Here is a 14,272-nt window from a genome sequence, read left to right as displayed (position 1 = left end):
ATTCCTGCATGAAGATGATTCATCACCCTTTACTAAAGATGCCGCATGCATGTTTCTTTCCATTGTAGTATGCACTTAACTGCTGAAAACAACAGTTTTTCCACATACAAATTGAACCAATTTCCCCATGAGTTCCTCATGTATGAGGGAGCAAACAGCTGTGCATCCTGTACCCATGATTGAAATTTATCATGTAAAATAAATCGTGATAGTTGTTGTTGTTGTTGTTTTTTTTTTTTTTTATAATTCTGATACCGGTGCTTAATTGATACTTTTTACACAGTGCCATGCCTTTACGGTGCCTCCTGCACATCATTTGGGATGCCAGGGTATCAAAATGTACGGATGTCAGTCTGGTAGGTATCGGATATTTTGGCACCGATACCATGTTGGTACTGGATTTCGGTACTCACCCCCAAAAATCAAAATAAGATTGGATGGAACTTTTTATGTAAGAAGTGTTACAAGCTTCTGGCTGTAGGTGGCACTACAGCAAATCCATGTAATTAATGTTTAAATGTGTATAGAAGCAGACCCTGATCATACATCTTTCAGTACTTTCATGACCACCTGGTGCAACCCATAGCAAGGAGATCTCCAGCCTTACAAACCTGGGTCTGTCAATAGATGTTTTCATGCATAAAGCTGTGAGTCGTCAGCGTCGTGTGGCAACTGCAATTTTGTTTGCAGATGATGCTGACTATTTTTAAGGATGGATTGAAGCAAGAGACGCTCAGCTGTTCATATACTGAGTGCATAAACTCTTCCTAACTATAAAGGTGTAGGATTTGTACTTTTCTACCTCCCTCCTCTTCCTGTTACACTTTTGTATCTTTGCAGAGCTGGGTCTTTGCCTCAGCAGTAGATGTGATCAAAACCGTCCTGACTCTGTGTCTGTGAAAACAAACTTCACACCTCTCTGTATATTTGCATGGGAACTTGTTTAGCGAGTACACAATGAAATTACATCCTGAGCCACATCTGAGAGGTTTGCCCCCCGAGGTATGAATTATGCAACACACACAGAGAATAGATTTTCTCACTTTTTACATCAGGAGTTTTAGTGTTTATTCTGTTAAATGTGTTGCAGAAAGCTAATTCTGCTGCAGCTGCATTTCTGTTTGTAATAACCCAGCGGTTTGTGGAGTGAATCATTAGGTGCTGCGGCCATGCTCTCCTTTCTGCATGAGCTCACGGTACACAAAGGGAATCCCTCAGGAAACAGGAGCTTTAGGACCGTATGTTAGTTCTTGAAAAACATGCAAATACAACACAAAGCCTACACATGCAGGTTGAAAAGCTCTGTTGGTGTACCTTGCTGTGGCTCCGTGTTCTCCCTGGTTTGATTGACACCTCTGGGAGTGTAATTGCATGAGTCACAGAGACCTCCCTCACCCTTTGAGTGAGCGGTTGGCTCGGCAAAACGCTTGGGTCATGACAGCCCATCTGGTGGCGTATCACACGCAGTCAACAAGGCCCTGTGAGACTAATGGGACCACAACAGTAAACAGCCGCTGCTTTTTTTGGAGAGAGACACTTGAGCTGTCTTTAAAATCCCATGCATCCACTGTGGGCCCCCAAGGGCCTCCAGTAGCAATCAAAACAGACTGAGCTCACAGCATTCGAAGCATGTGATGCTGTCAGAGCCTGCCACTATAGATTTTACTACAGATTGTGACATTTTATAGACATATGATGGAAATAAGATTATTGTAATGATGATATCAGTATCAGAAATGCCAAAAATACAGCAGAGTTTCTGCCAGTATGCCAATAAAATACCAAAATAGATGAGAATGTTAGAAGCAGGTTCTTTCTGTAATGTAAGCTTTGTTGGCTTGTGTCCCTTGAGGCATCCTGTACTTGAAAATTTGTATTTTATTGGATGTTGCTGACGTTTGACTGTGGATGACATGCAGCCATTGTGCTAATTCAAGCATATTAACATGAGCATGCATTTTTTAAACTTAAAGTGCACTACCCTAATTTAAAAATTAAATTTTGTACACTATATTAAATATAGTGTCTTTGTATTCTCCAACAAATCATATATCATTGTGATTTTAAACATTTTGCAATACAGTGAGTATTGCGATATCATATATTGCAATATTTTGCTATTTAAACCATTTTGTCAACTGTTTAACTCAGTGTTACTCAGCCCTACTTAACCAAAGAGCCCAATTGTTGAAAAAATACATTTGCAAAAGCCACAATCTAAGTGGTGAAAACGGCTTGAAGTAGCAATGAAAATAAGTTAAACGTGACAAAAATGGTTCAAAAGTCACAAGCTTGGCAAAAAAAATTGAGAAAAGTGACTAAAATAGTCAAAAAGCAGTGAAGGGTAGCAAAATAGGGCACATAAAGAGGAAATAAATAGTATTTATTTTCAAAAGGTAGCTTAAATGGGCAAAAAGGGATGAAAAAATGGTGAAAAGTGGCACAAATGGGGAAAAAAGGGTCAAAAAGAAGTGGAAACAATGGGCAAACAAAATAGGAAAAAGGGGCACTAAATGGCAAAAGGCAGCTTAAACGGGCAAAAACTGGCAAAAAAAAAAATGGTGAAAAGGGCAAAAATGGACAAACAGTTGATTTTATTTTTCCATTATCATAGACTTAAGTTCATATTAGCAATTTATTTGAAAAAAGGTACTTGGTGGATGAAATGATACGATATATCACCAGACGAAGTATCACGATACTCTGCTGTATCGATTTTTTCTCCCTCCCCTAATATCAAACATATTCAAAAGATTTAAAGTACATTAGCAAGTTAAAAATACATCATATCAATCAGAAAAGGCACATCAGAGTCAAGTGAAACAAGTGCAATCAGGGCACAAGAAATTCAGCATTAATGATTTGAAATGCCCCACAGTAACCAGTTCTTTGGTTTTTAAAGTGCTCTGCTGTGAGTTCCAAGCAGATGGTGCAAAGAAACCAAAGGCAGGTCTGCCGAGCTCAGAAGGAACTTTTGGAACCTGGAGAGTAAGCCAGTCACTAGAACGGGTGTTATGCGTTCCAGAGGACCACACTGTAAACAGCAACATCAATTTTACTCAGAAACACTGAGCTGAATAAACCCAGATTTTTGTTATTATAAACAAGTAACTTGTACTTCTTGGCCATAACAGCCAAAGGGCTCAATTTACTCTAGTTTACTTGGTTTAAACAAATGAAGGTGTGTTTACTTTAAAATCCAAAGCAGCTTTTTCAACTCTAATTTAATGAGCTGATAGAACTCATTTTAGTTTTAAGTGAACAGTACTCAAACAATTAAGTATTTTTGTTATAACTCAATTTATTTGAGTTTAGGGCTGCAACTAATGATTTTTTTTATGTCGACTAATTTATCAACTATTTTCCCCATTAGTCATTTAATCACAGTTATTTGGCATACTATTTTACCTAAATAGTAGTAATTTAAATAGTAGCAGTTCACCTGGCTTGCAGGTTACAAATAACTAAAGGATGGCTTTCTTTAAAGGTACAATGTGTAAAATTTGGCTGCATTTCACCGAACAGAAACGGTGTACATGGGATATAATGTTTATATATCTGTGAAGTATGTAAAAGTAAGTACACAATCATCCCCTTTAAACTTTCGTTTTCTTTTCACAAAATTAGAAAAAAGCTTTTTAAATTTACATTACCGCGGGTCACCCTCACGGAGGTTGGCATAACGAACCGCCATGTTGTCTACGGCAACGTTTTGGGGAGAGAAAGAGCGAAACGCGATTTTTATATACGACCCCGCCCGCCGGTCCTGAAAGCTACCTGGAAGGCAGGTGGAGAAGAAGACTGACCTATAATCTATAAAAATAATGGTTACAAAAATGGGTGAATAAACCCTCACCTCGTCACTGCAGTAAATGATGTCCGGCTCACGATCCTTTTTGGTCTTCACAGGCCCTTGTTGCTTAGTGATGTGACGTTTTGGTAACAGATCGGCTCATTCTAAAATCTGAACGCTAGATGTCGCTAAAATGCCAAATTTTACACATTGTACCTTTAAAGTGACTTGTATGTCCATAAAAATAAATAAAGCAAATAGCCCATCCAAAGTCCAAAAGTACAAATACAGCTTAATGTCACCAAATCAAACTTCCAGCCCAAGTGACTGAATAATAGATTAGAATTTCTTTAAACTGCAGTGCAGGAATGTGAGCATGTCAACATAGAACAGAATTTCCTCTTGTTTGAAGATAACAAGGAGTCACAGGCCGGATTTGATCCGCCTGTTCACACGGGGTGCGAACAAACCACCTCTGCAACCCTGGATCTAATTTTACAAGTAGTCTGCTCATATCACACCAACAGAATCAGCCTGTTGTTGCCGACAACATTAACAGCAGCCTTCTTCTTCATAACTGTAACAGAGAGAAACTAGGTGCCTCTCTCTGAAGTGGATATCCTGCAGGAAAAAAGGAAACATTTCTAAATGCAGATGAGTGCTCCAAGCAGAGAAGTTTGAAGTAGTACCACGGTGAGCTGATGTGAAAGAGTTAAAAGCTGGAGGTCAGGATCTGGTTTGCCCTCCGCTGGATGAAAACTTCAATGATCTTCAGTGCAAGAATTACACAAGCAAGATGGTGCATAATGAGGCTCCTGAAATGCATTAAATTAATGGTTTTCGAATGGCGAGGGTGAAATGAAGTGGTTTCTATTATGAAGAGTTTTGTGTTAAGGCTGTAGAGCTTTCTCTTTAACTGGAAGGCTGTTTGCTGGAAGACTGTCTGGGTTGTGGCAGCGAAATATGATTAAAACCGTTTATAAGCTGCAGTTGCTTCCCTAAGTGACTGTTTAGCATCAGTCTGCCCCTTAACAGAGTCACAGCGGGACTTTCTTTCTCATCATGTAACCAGCAGGACCTCTGTTACCTTGAATAACTTTAGTCATCCTATCCACATATCGCTTTAACAGCCATGAAAGAGAATTTTAAATAAAGCAGAAGGATCCTTTGGGCTCTGGTTGTACAGTCGGTGTGTTTGATCATGCAGTTTTACCTTACTGTACTTACTGTACTCTGACAGAAAATCCAATCCATGCTTCTCGACTCATACTAGTCATCTTTACCCATCTTAAAACCCACACAGCACCGCACTTATGGTGGGCTTTTGTGTTTAATATCTTTGATCAGATATCAGAGAAATGTATAAAAATTGTCATACCTCTTCATGCATGCTTCAGACAAATCAGAAGGACAGAAAATGTTAGCATATGACATAAATAAAACCTCAAACAGCAGTGGTTAGCCTCTGAATAAATGCAAATAACCCCTTATATATAACCCTGAAAACTGACTTGATATTCTATTTGTAAAAATAACACTAGGCTTGAGGATTATGAAGCATAAAGGCCTGTCAAAAGTGACAGTCAAGCTTTGTGACAGACATTTAAACAATTACTCAATCTCCTGAGAAGTGTCACCCTTTAAACACATCAACATGTCAACATATCAGTCTATAGGCTGGCAGTGAATTGAGTGTTGAATGTTTTATTCCTGCAGACTGATCTGCAGTTTCTTCAGCCTTAATGGCACATGGTTCGTGTGCATCAGAAGAAATGAATCCAAACTTGGAGACAAACACCTTCCAACAGTTGATTGGACAGCTGATCTTTCGTAAAGTTTCAGTTTCAACACTAAGTAAAGTTTGGCTCACATAGACTTTTTGAGTTTTGTGCACATGAAATATTCAGAAAGGTTGCAAATTCAAGGATGGAATGATGTTCTGCATTGGTCCAAACAACGTTAGATGATGTGACAGCGGTAATGTTGCCCAAAAGCGATCAAACTGTTTGCATCATTCACATTGCTTCTATGATTCTTATGTTGTCAACCTCCACGAAAGCAAAACACAATCTACAAAAAACCAGAAATGACCAGGGACGTCAAGACAGAGGGGGCTTAGCCCCAAGGATTACGCGTAGCAATCACGGCAAAAAAATTTAATCACACCTTAAAAGTAGGGCTTAATGATTTGAAAAAATAATCCAATTGTGATTTTTTTTAAATATTGCGATTGCGATTTGATATGCATTTTCTTTTTAGTTCCTCATATTATACATTTTCAACCAGCCTAAGCAATAAATCAGTCTATACTTTAACCAGCATAATATTAAAAAGGTATGACTGGGCCTGAATGATTAAAAAATAAATAAATAAATAATTGCAATTATTTACACTCATATTGCAAACTCTGCATGAATTGTTGTGATAAAGGGAATGATAGTATTTATGTTTATATCATTTTGATGAGAAAAACATCTACCAAAACAAGAAAAATCTAACTTTTTTGGTTGACTATTTAAAAAAAGACACTTATATGGTTACATGGTGTGTGAGTATAACATCTCTGTTGCAAAAACTATTAAACTGGTATTTCAACAAATTTCAGGATAAAACTAGAAAAGCACTTGGAGAGCGCAGACCTCCGCCTTTAGCCATATCTCCCAAAAGTGAAGAATCCTTTGAAAAAAAATTCCTGGATCCGTCCCCACATGCTCCCCACCACGGCATTCGCTGATTACTCCCTGCCCGGTGGGGTGGAAACACGGTGAGGGAAAGCACTGGCTTTGATACAGGTGGACTATCATGGTGGAAGCATTGCCTGCTGGTGCCAACAGATGCACTGACAGTCTTACCCATGGTCTCACAGGATGACTGGAAGTCATGGCAGAGGGTGAATATTCCTCTATTCCTCCCAGCATTGTGAGTATTCTCGCTACAATTCGCTGTCTTTCTCTCTGTTACGCTCCGACTCGTCTCCTTGACCGGGCGTGCATCTTTCAAACTCTATAAACTCCAAAACTTTGAATAAAACACACCCACAAAAGCTACTGGGATTTAAGTTACTCATGTCCGCCATCTCCTGGTTTAAAGTGGTAACAGCACAGACCTCCACCATTAGCCCTATCTCCCAATAGAACAGAATCCTTTAAAAAATCCCTGAACCCAGACGGTGATCCGGATTGCTCCCAAAATCAAATCAATTCTTCCTTATGCCATTTCTGACATTTCCTGAAAATTTCATCAAAATCTGTCCACAACTTTTTGAGTTATGTTGCTAAAAACCTCACAAATTTAAACAAAGTATCTGACTGTTACACAGGTTATAATTATTTTATATCAGAGTTATCCAAACAACGGCTCCTGGGCCATCTGTGGCCCTTTTTCAATACATTTAAGGTTATTTCTATTCAATTAGTGAACATTTGATTCATAGGACACTGTTTTTATGGTAAAATTAGTGGGGAGGTTAAAAAACGGATTTCCAAAAAACTAAAAAAGAATTTGGAATAAAATAAAACAGATTTCGGCCCTAAAAGAGTATTGGTTAAAATATATTCATATGTCCAGCTGCTGAAGTTTCAATGTCAGTGTTATATTATTTGCTCTGGATGAAAATATGAGCTGTAAACATGTCTCAGACAGAGCGTTTTCAAAACAAAGGCCTGGCTCTTAATAAAGACCCTCCTCCTTATAAAGGCCTGGTGCCATCATCAATTTTGTAAATAAAGACGACAGTTTTTATTTGAGGATTTACGGTAGTTACTTTTACAATGCAGCAACTCCGTTAATAACACAGATACTTTATGATAGCAGTAACTGCTGTAACTAGTGACTAATTATTTTCACTAATTTGCCTTTTCTCTGAAGTTTAGTGTATTGTAATTATAATTCCCCGCTAAAGCACAATCATCCATAATGTGTTGAAGGTATCATCTTTATAATCTCTAATAATTGGAGCAGGCATTATTAGCTCTCTGTGTAGGTGGATTTTCCCTGTTACCTTTAACTTTTGCAGTTGAATCACAGCTTTTCTGCTCATGAGATCCATAACTCTGCCTACAGCTTATTAAACTAAAGCTCACTGAGACTTCCTCGATGATGGAAGTGAAATGTGTGGGTGTTTACTCGAGTCCACTGAAAGATACTCTAGTGTCCAGTGAGTAGATCAAGGACATTTTCTTCATAACAGAAAGTCTTTATAGACTTTTAGATTCCATCTTCTGCGAGAAGTTTTGTTTTGAAGTAAGTCCTGGCTTTGTAATTTAAAAAGTAAATCAATAGTGGCAGCCTTTGAGCTGTGGCATTTAAACATAATCCGTGTTATTCAATATTGTTAGCGCTGATTTATTGCTATTGATCAGACTAGTAGAGGAAGAAGAAATGGAGCTTTTTGAATTATTTCCATTGCAGATAATTTCTCTTCTTTTGGTTTGGACTTCTTAGAGTCTGGTGTGTCTTCTTATAGAAACATAAGAGCTCTTGAAAGCTGGAAGACCTTTCAGCACAGGCCCGACACATGGAGCCATTTTTGTTGATGCTATAATTCCTCCTCTTCCTCATTGTCTTCATAAGTGTGTTCAGGGAATATCTCGGTCTTTGAAATCCTTTTTATATCCTCCTCCAAAGCCCAGCCTTCCAGCAGTAAGCTCCTGAAGACCTCGTGTTAGCCCTTGGTTCCTCATGCGTGGCCTTGCACTGACGTACACCGAACAACAAAGAAACCTTCAGGTCGAATCCTTTAATTAGAGCCACTTCACTTCATTTCAGGTGAAAGCATATTAGCCCTGTACATGCTTTGAATGTGATCAACTAAATCCTCGTATGTTTGAAACCCACCAATTTTAAGGTGTGGTGCACATTGAAGGAGCTTTATTTTTTTAGTTTTAATTTGAAGGAGCAGCCTTGTGCTTTGGTTTTAATTTGAGCTGCTTATTTTGCGTTTCTACCCAGCAGCTGTTGGAGATTGTTTTTGTCTAATCCTGTTATAATTGATGCCTAAAAAAACATTAAATGGTTTGAGTATTCAAACTTTTGTCTTTTTCCATCTGTTGTACATTTTAATGGCATAATCACTTTACAACTGTATAGTATGTTTGTAACAGTTGCTTTAGTGGCAAAGTGGCGTACGAATTAAACAAAGCTGTAGACTGGACAACTACAAGTCCAACCGGACATAACACACGAGTTTATTGAAGTAGATTTTTAATTCCATTATGTGCAACATCAACAGCTTCTGAATGAGTTTATCATATTTACAATCAATATTTGAACCAACATCAACAATTTCAACAACTTCACTAAGCACGTTTTACATAAATCACATGTACAGCTTCAAATTCTTACTTGAATAAATCTTTTAATTACAAGATGAATAATAAAAGGAGGTCTCCAGGATTCTAGATGCTAATTTGGGCTCTAGTTGGTGTTACACTATATTGCCAAAAGAATTCGCTCACCTGCCTTGACTCGCATATGAACTTAAGTGACATCCCATTCTTAATTCACAGGGTTTAATATGACGTTGGTCCACCCTTTGCAGCTATAACAGCTTCAGCTCTTCTGGGAAGGCTTTCCATAAGGTTTAGGAGTGTGTTTATGGGAATTTTGGACCATTCTTCCAGAAGGGCATTTGTGAGGTCACACACTGATGCTGGATGAGAAGGCCTGGCTCTCAGTCTCCGCTCTAATTCATCCCAAAGGTGTTCTATCGGGTTGAGGTCAGGTAATTGCCTTTATAGACCTTGCTTTGTTGTTGGGAGCATGGAATTGTCCAAAATCTCTTGGTATGCTGAAGCATTCAGAGTTCCTTTCACTGGAACTAAGGGGCCAAGCCCAGCTCCTGAAAAACAAGTCCACACCATAATCCCCCCTCCACCAAATTTTACCCTTTGCACAATGCAGTCAGACAAGTACCGTTCTCCTGGCAACTGCAAAGCCCAGACTCATCCATCAGACTGCCAGATGGAGAAGTGCAATTTTTCACTCCAGAGAACGCGTCTCCACTGCTCTAGAGTCCAGTGCCGGCGTGCTTTACACCACTGCATCCAACGCTTTGCATTGCACTTGGTGATGTATGGCTTGGATGCAGCTGACATGGAAACCCATTCCATGAAGCTCACTATGCACTGTTCTTGAGCAAATCTGAAGGCCACATGAAGTTTGGAGGTCTGTAGCGATTGACTCTGCAGAAAGTTGGTGACCTCTGTGCTCTATGTGCCTATGTGTCATTTTACGTGGCCTACCACTTCGTGGCTGAGTTGCTGTCGTTCCCAATCGCTTCCACTTTGTTATAATACCAATGACAGTTGACTGTGGAATATTTAGGGATTTCACCACTGGACTTGTTGCACAGGCATCCTATCACAGCACCATGCTGGAATTCACTGAGCTCCTGAGAGCGACCCGTTCTTTCACAAATGTTTGCAGACTGCATGCCTAGGTGCTTGATTTTATACAAATATAGAGTCCAGTGGCGGCGTGCTTTACACCACTGCATCCGACACTTTGCGAAACCCATTCCATGAAGCTCTCTACCACTGTTCTTGAGCAAATCTGAAGGCCACATGAAGTTTGGAGGTCTGTAGCGATTGACTCTGCAGAAAGTTGGCGACCTCTGAGCACTATGAGCCTCAGCATCCTCTGACCCTGCTCCGCCATTTTACGTGGCCTACCACTTGGTGGCTGAGTTGCTATCATTCCCAATAGCTTCCACTTCCACTGTCATAATACCACTGAGAGTTGACTGTGGAATATTTAGGAGTGAGGAAATTTCACGACTGGACTTGTTGCACAGGTGGCATCCTATCACAGTACCATGCTAGAATTCACTGAGCTCCTGAGAGCGAGCCATTCTTTCACAAATGTTTGTAGAAACAGTCTGCATGCCCAGGTGCTTGATTTTATACACCTGTGGCCATGGAAGTGATTGGAACACCTGATTTCAATTATTTGGATGGGTGGGTGAATACTTTTGGCAATATAGTGTATAATAGGATATTTTAATAAGTGAAAGAGCATTGTTTATTTCCATTTATGTGTTCATTTTTGAGATTTAAAAACAACCATCCCTTCCCTTCCCTTTTTGTGTCCTAATATTAAATTACATAATGCACTGATTTAACTGATGTAAAGAATTCAAAGATGCAAAGATAATGACATTACAAAGCCAATAAAGGCACTAAGAGTCTTTTTGCCTGCAGCATTTTATCAGAAACTTTAAAGTGGGCATTGATGTACGTCTTTGTAACTTTATTAGAGAAACAATCAATAGGAATTGTGCTTAAAAGAGATTTGTTGTCACTGTATATGTTTAAATTGGCACTTTAATAGTGCAGAGATTTCATTACCCCCTTTAAAAGTGAATTTAAACCCCTCTGGATGTGCTGCACATTATCATCTGAACCCAGGCAGCCATTTAGCCCTATTTGGCCTGATTGCTTGGCACTCGGCTGGCTCGGTCGTGACTTTTACATATTGTTTTCTGAGCTCTGTCCTTGTCTGGCTGCATATCCAATCTGCAGCGCCTTTATTGAAATGTATAGCACGGCCCTGCCGCGGCCCATTTTCATACAACCAGCAGAAGCGATTTTATTGACTTATTGCAAAAAGCTGGAGTGTAAGCGATCGTGCAGGCTTCATCTGTCGCCTCGTCCCTGGCAGTTAAAAAGAGATGATTTGTGGTGTTAACTCCCATGGTGCTCTACATTGCTCTAAAACAAGATGCCGTTCCCCTTGACAATGAACACTCGCCGCCTGCACATAAACAACGGTTTTATTGTGCTCCAGTCTGCAGGCCGCCAGATCAATGCTTTGTAAATCATCCTTGGGAAGCACGCAAACACAGATCCATTCTCTGAAGCCAAAACATCTACACACACTGGCACATTAATACAGGTGGATAAAGAGCAAAGGACCAACGCTGTGCACTCTCAGCCAGTAATAATGAGCGGTTTTCTGGTGAAATGGTGAAGAAACAGAGGGATGAGCAGATCAGAAAAGCCATCAACCTTCTTCTCAACTTGTTTCAAAACTGGAGCCGTCATTAAAGTTTAACAACATTGTCACACTTTCAGAAATTTCCCTCCAGCTGAACCTCTGCCTGTTTGTATTAGTTTCACTTAATGGGTTTTTGTGCCTCCAGAGACACTACAAATCTAAAATGAGCAGCAGGCAGTAGAAAACAGCAGAAAGTGGGACAGATGTGCAGGTGCAGCGTCTTAAAATGAGCCTACTCAGCCGTGTTCTTTATGCTAACCTGGTTTAGTGCATAGAGGAATAGACCTGCAGAGCATACAAGTGTGCAGGCTGTTGCATGATATTTCTCAGAAAGCAGGAGCCTCAGGGATTAATCTTCTAGCATCATTAACTTTTCTCTTAGTGATAAAGTTAATATACGTCTTAATGAGCGTGCTGTGGCCTCAGAATGATGTGGGTTTAAAGTTATAGGATACTTCCAGTCTAACTTCACCCCCGAGGCTGAGCTTTCTCCACCCACAGCATCTTTTTGAAAACCCTGAATGGTGGGCGGAAGTTTAGAGGCAGAAGTTGGTTTGTGACAGTTAAAAGAAGGCATTAATATTCCTTTTAACTAATCGCACAGATGTGACTTCTATAACTAGCTTTAACACATTTTCTGAAAGGGCTTGGTTGTGCTGCACGGGCTAATTCTGTTCAACCAACTAACCATATAAACCTAGCAAAAGAAGTAAAGAAAGAAGTGTTTGATAGATTATTTCTTTGCTGTAACAATGCTTCTTACCAGTAAATCTATACCGTTGGAAAGTCTGTTTGTTTCCCTTTTAAATGGTGTTACATTTGTAAGGAGCATGAATTTGTGGGATGAGCAGCAGAGCTGAGTATGTGGGTTGCACCTAGGGCTGAACAATGTTGAAAAATTATCTAATTGCAATTTTTTTGCCCCTATATTTCAATTGCAATTTGATGTGCAGTCTTTCTTTTATTCCTAAACAAGGGCTGAACAATTCTTTAAAAGTGTCTTATTCTGGAAATTTTGACTCCTATTGCAAATTCAATAGAAACTGTTGCATTGAATGAAGAATGGCACCTGAGCGATTGCATGATATGTCATGCATAACATCTCTGCTGCAAAAAAATTCTGACACACATTTCCGGCCAAGAAAAATTGCACCTTTTGCGATTTGAAAATTGCAGCAGGTCATATTGCAATTTAATTTAATTTTCGATTGCCCAGCCTTAGTTGCACCCACGAAAAGTGTGCCAAATCTTCTTTGCCATTGCCAAACAGCTTATACTGCTGTCGACTTCTGTCTGGTGGAGTAGATAATTGAAGTCTGAAGAAATAAGACAAATTGGCAATTTAACAATTTTTCTATTCTAACAAACAGGAGCCTCAATAGTGTGTGGTAGAACCATACACAGCCACAACAGCCTGGCTTCTCCTCCTCATGCTGGTCACCAGCCTGGTCACACACTGCTGTGGGATGGCATCCCATTCTTTAAGCAGCATTTGTCACAAGTCAGCCAACGTGGTTGTGTTGGTCACTCTAGCACGAACAGCATGTCCATGCTGAGCCCAAGAGTTCAGTGGGGTTAAGGTCAGGACTGCTGGCAGGACATTCCATCCTCTCCACTTCCAAATTCTGGAGGTAGTCTCTGATAGACCCTGCCCTGTGGGGGAGAGCGTTGTCATCTTGGAGGATAGAGTTCAGTCCCAGACTGTGGAGATTTGGGATTTGCCATTGGTTGCAGAATCTTATCTCGATATCAGTTATAATGTGATATCTCTGCATTGAAATTGCCTCCGATGGTGACAAGCCTCGTTTTTCCAGTGAGGGAGATGCTGTTCCACACCTTTGCACTGCCTCCACCAACAGATGTCACTTTATTGGCGCAGCAATCAGCGTAGCGTTGTCCACTTCTTCTCCACACTTTGACCCTACGATCTAACTGCCATGGGCAGAATCTGAACTCTACACTGAACTTGTTTCTCCACATATTCAGGTTCTGGTGCATGTGTTTCCAACACCAGCACAAACAGGTTTAAAGGGCAGTCGTGGGCCTCCTGGTGGCTCTATGAGACCGGCGATCGGCTGTTCCGGATTGTCTGGACAGAAAGCCATAGCCAATATCGTCCTGCAACCCTTACTGCAAATCTGTAGAAGACAGCCTATGGTTCTCAGTGCTGACAGGGTGAGGAAACTATCTTCTTGGGATGCCCACTTTGCAGCCTATCTTTCACATTCCCTGCAATCATGGGACTTGACCTTCAGTTTGGAATTTCCATATAATGCTGCAGCTTGGTTTTGCGTAACCCCAGCTTGAAGTTGCCCTCTTGTGCGGGCCGTATCCAGATCAAAGTGGCATTCCAGTTCTTGGAGAAGACACCTACTGAGCACTGTAGGACCTGTTCTCACAGGTCCTCTCAGGCATATTCTGAGCTCTAAAAAAGTTTGCAGATTGTGCATATAAATGCTTTTTTCACACTGATGGTTCAGAAAA

This window comes from Cheilinus undulatus, linkage group 19 (genome assembly GCF_018320785.1).
Source record: "Cheilinus undulatus linkage group 19, ASM1832078v1, whole genome shotgun sequence".
In the NCBI taxonomy this organism is placed as follows: domain Eukaryota; kingdom Metazoa; phylum Chordata; class Actinopteri; order Labriformes; family Labridae; genus Cheilinus; species Cheilinus undulatus.
Note: the sequence above shows the minus strand (reverse complement) of the source record.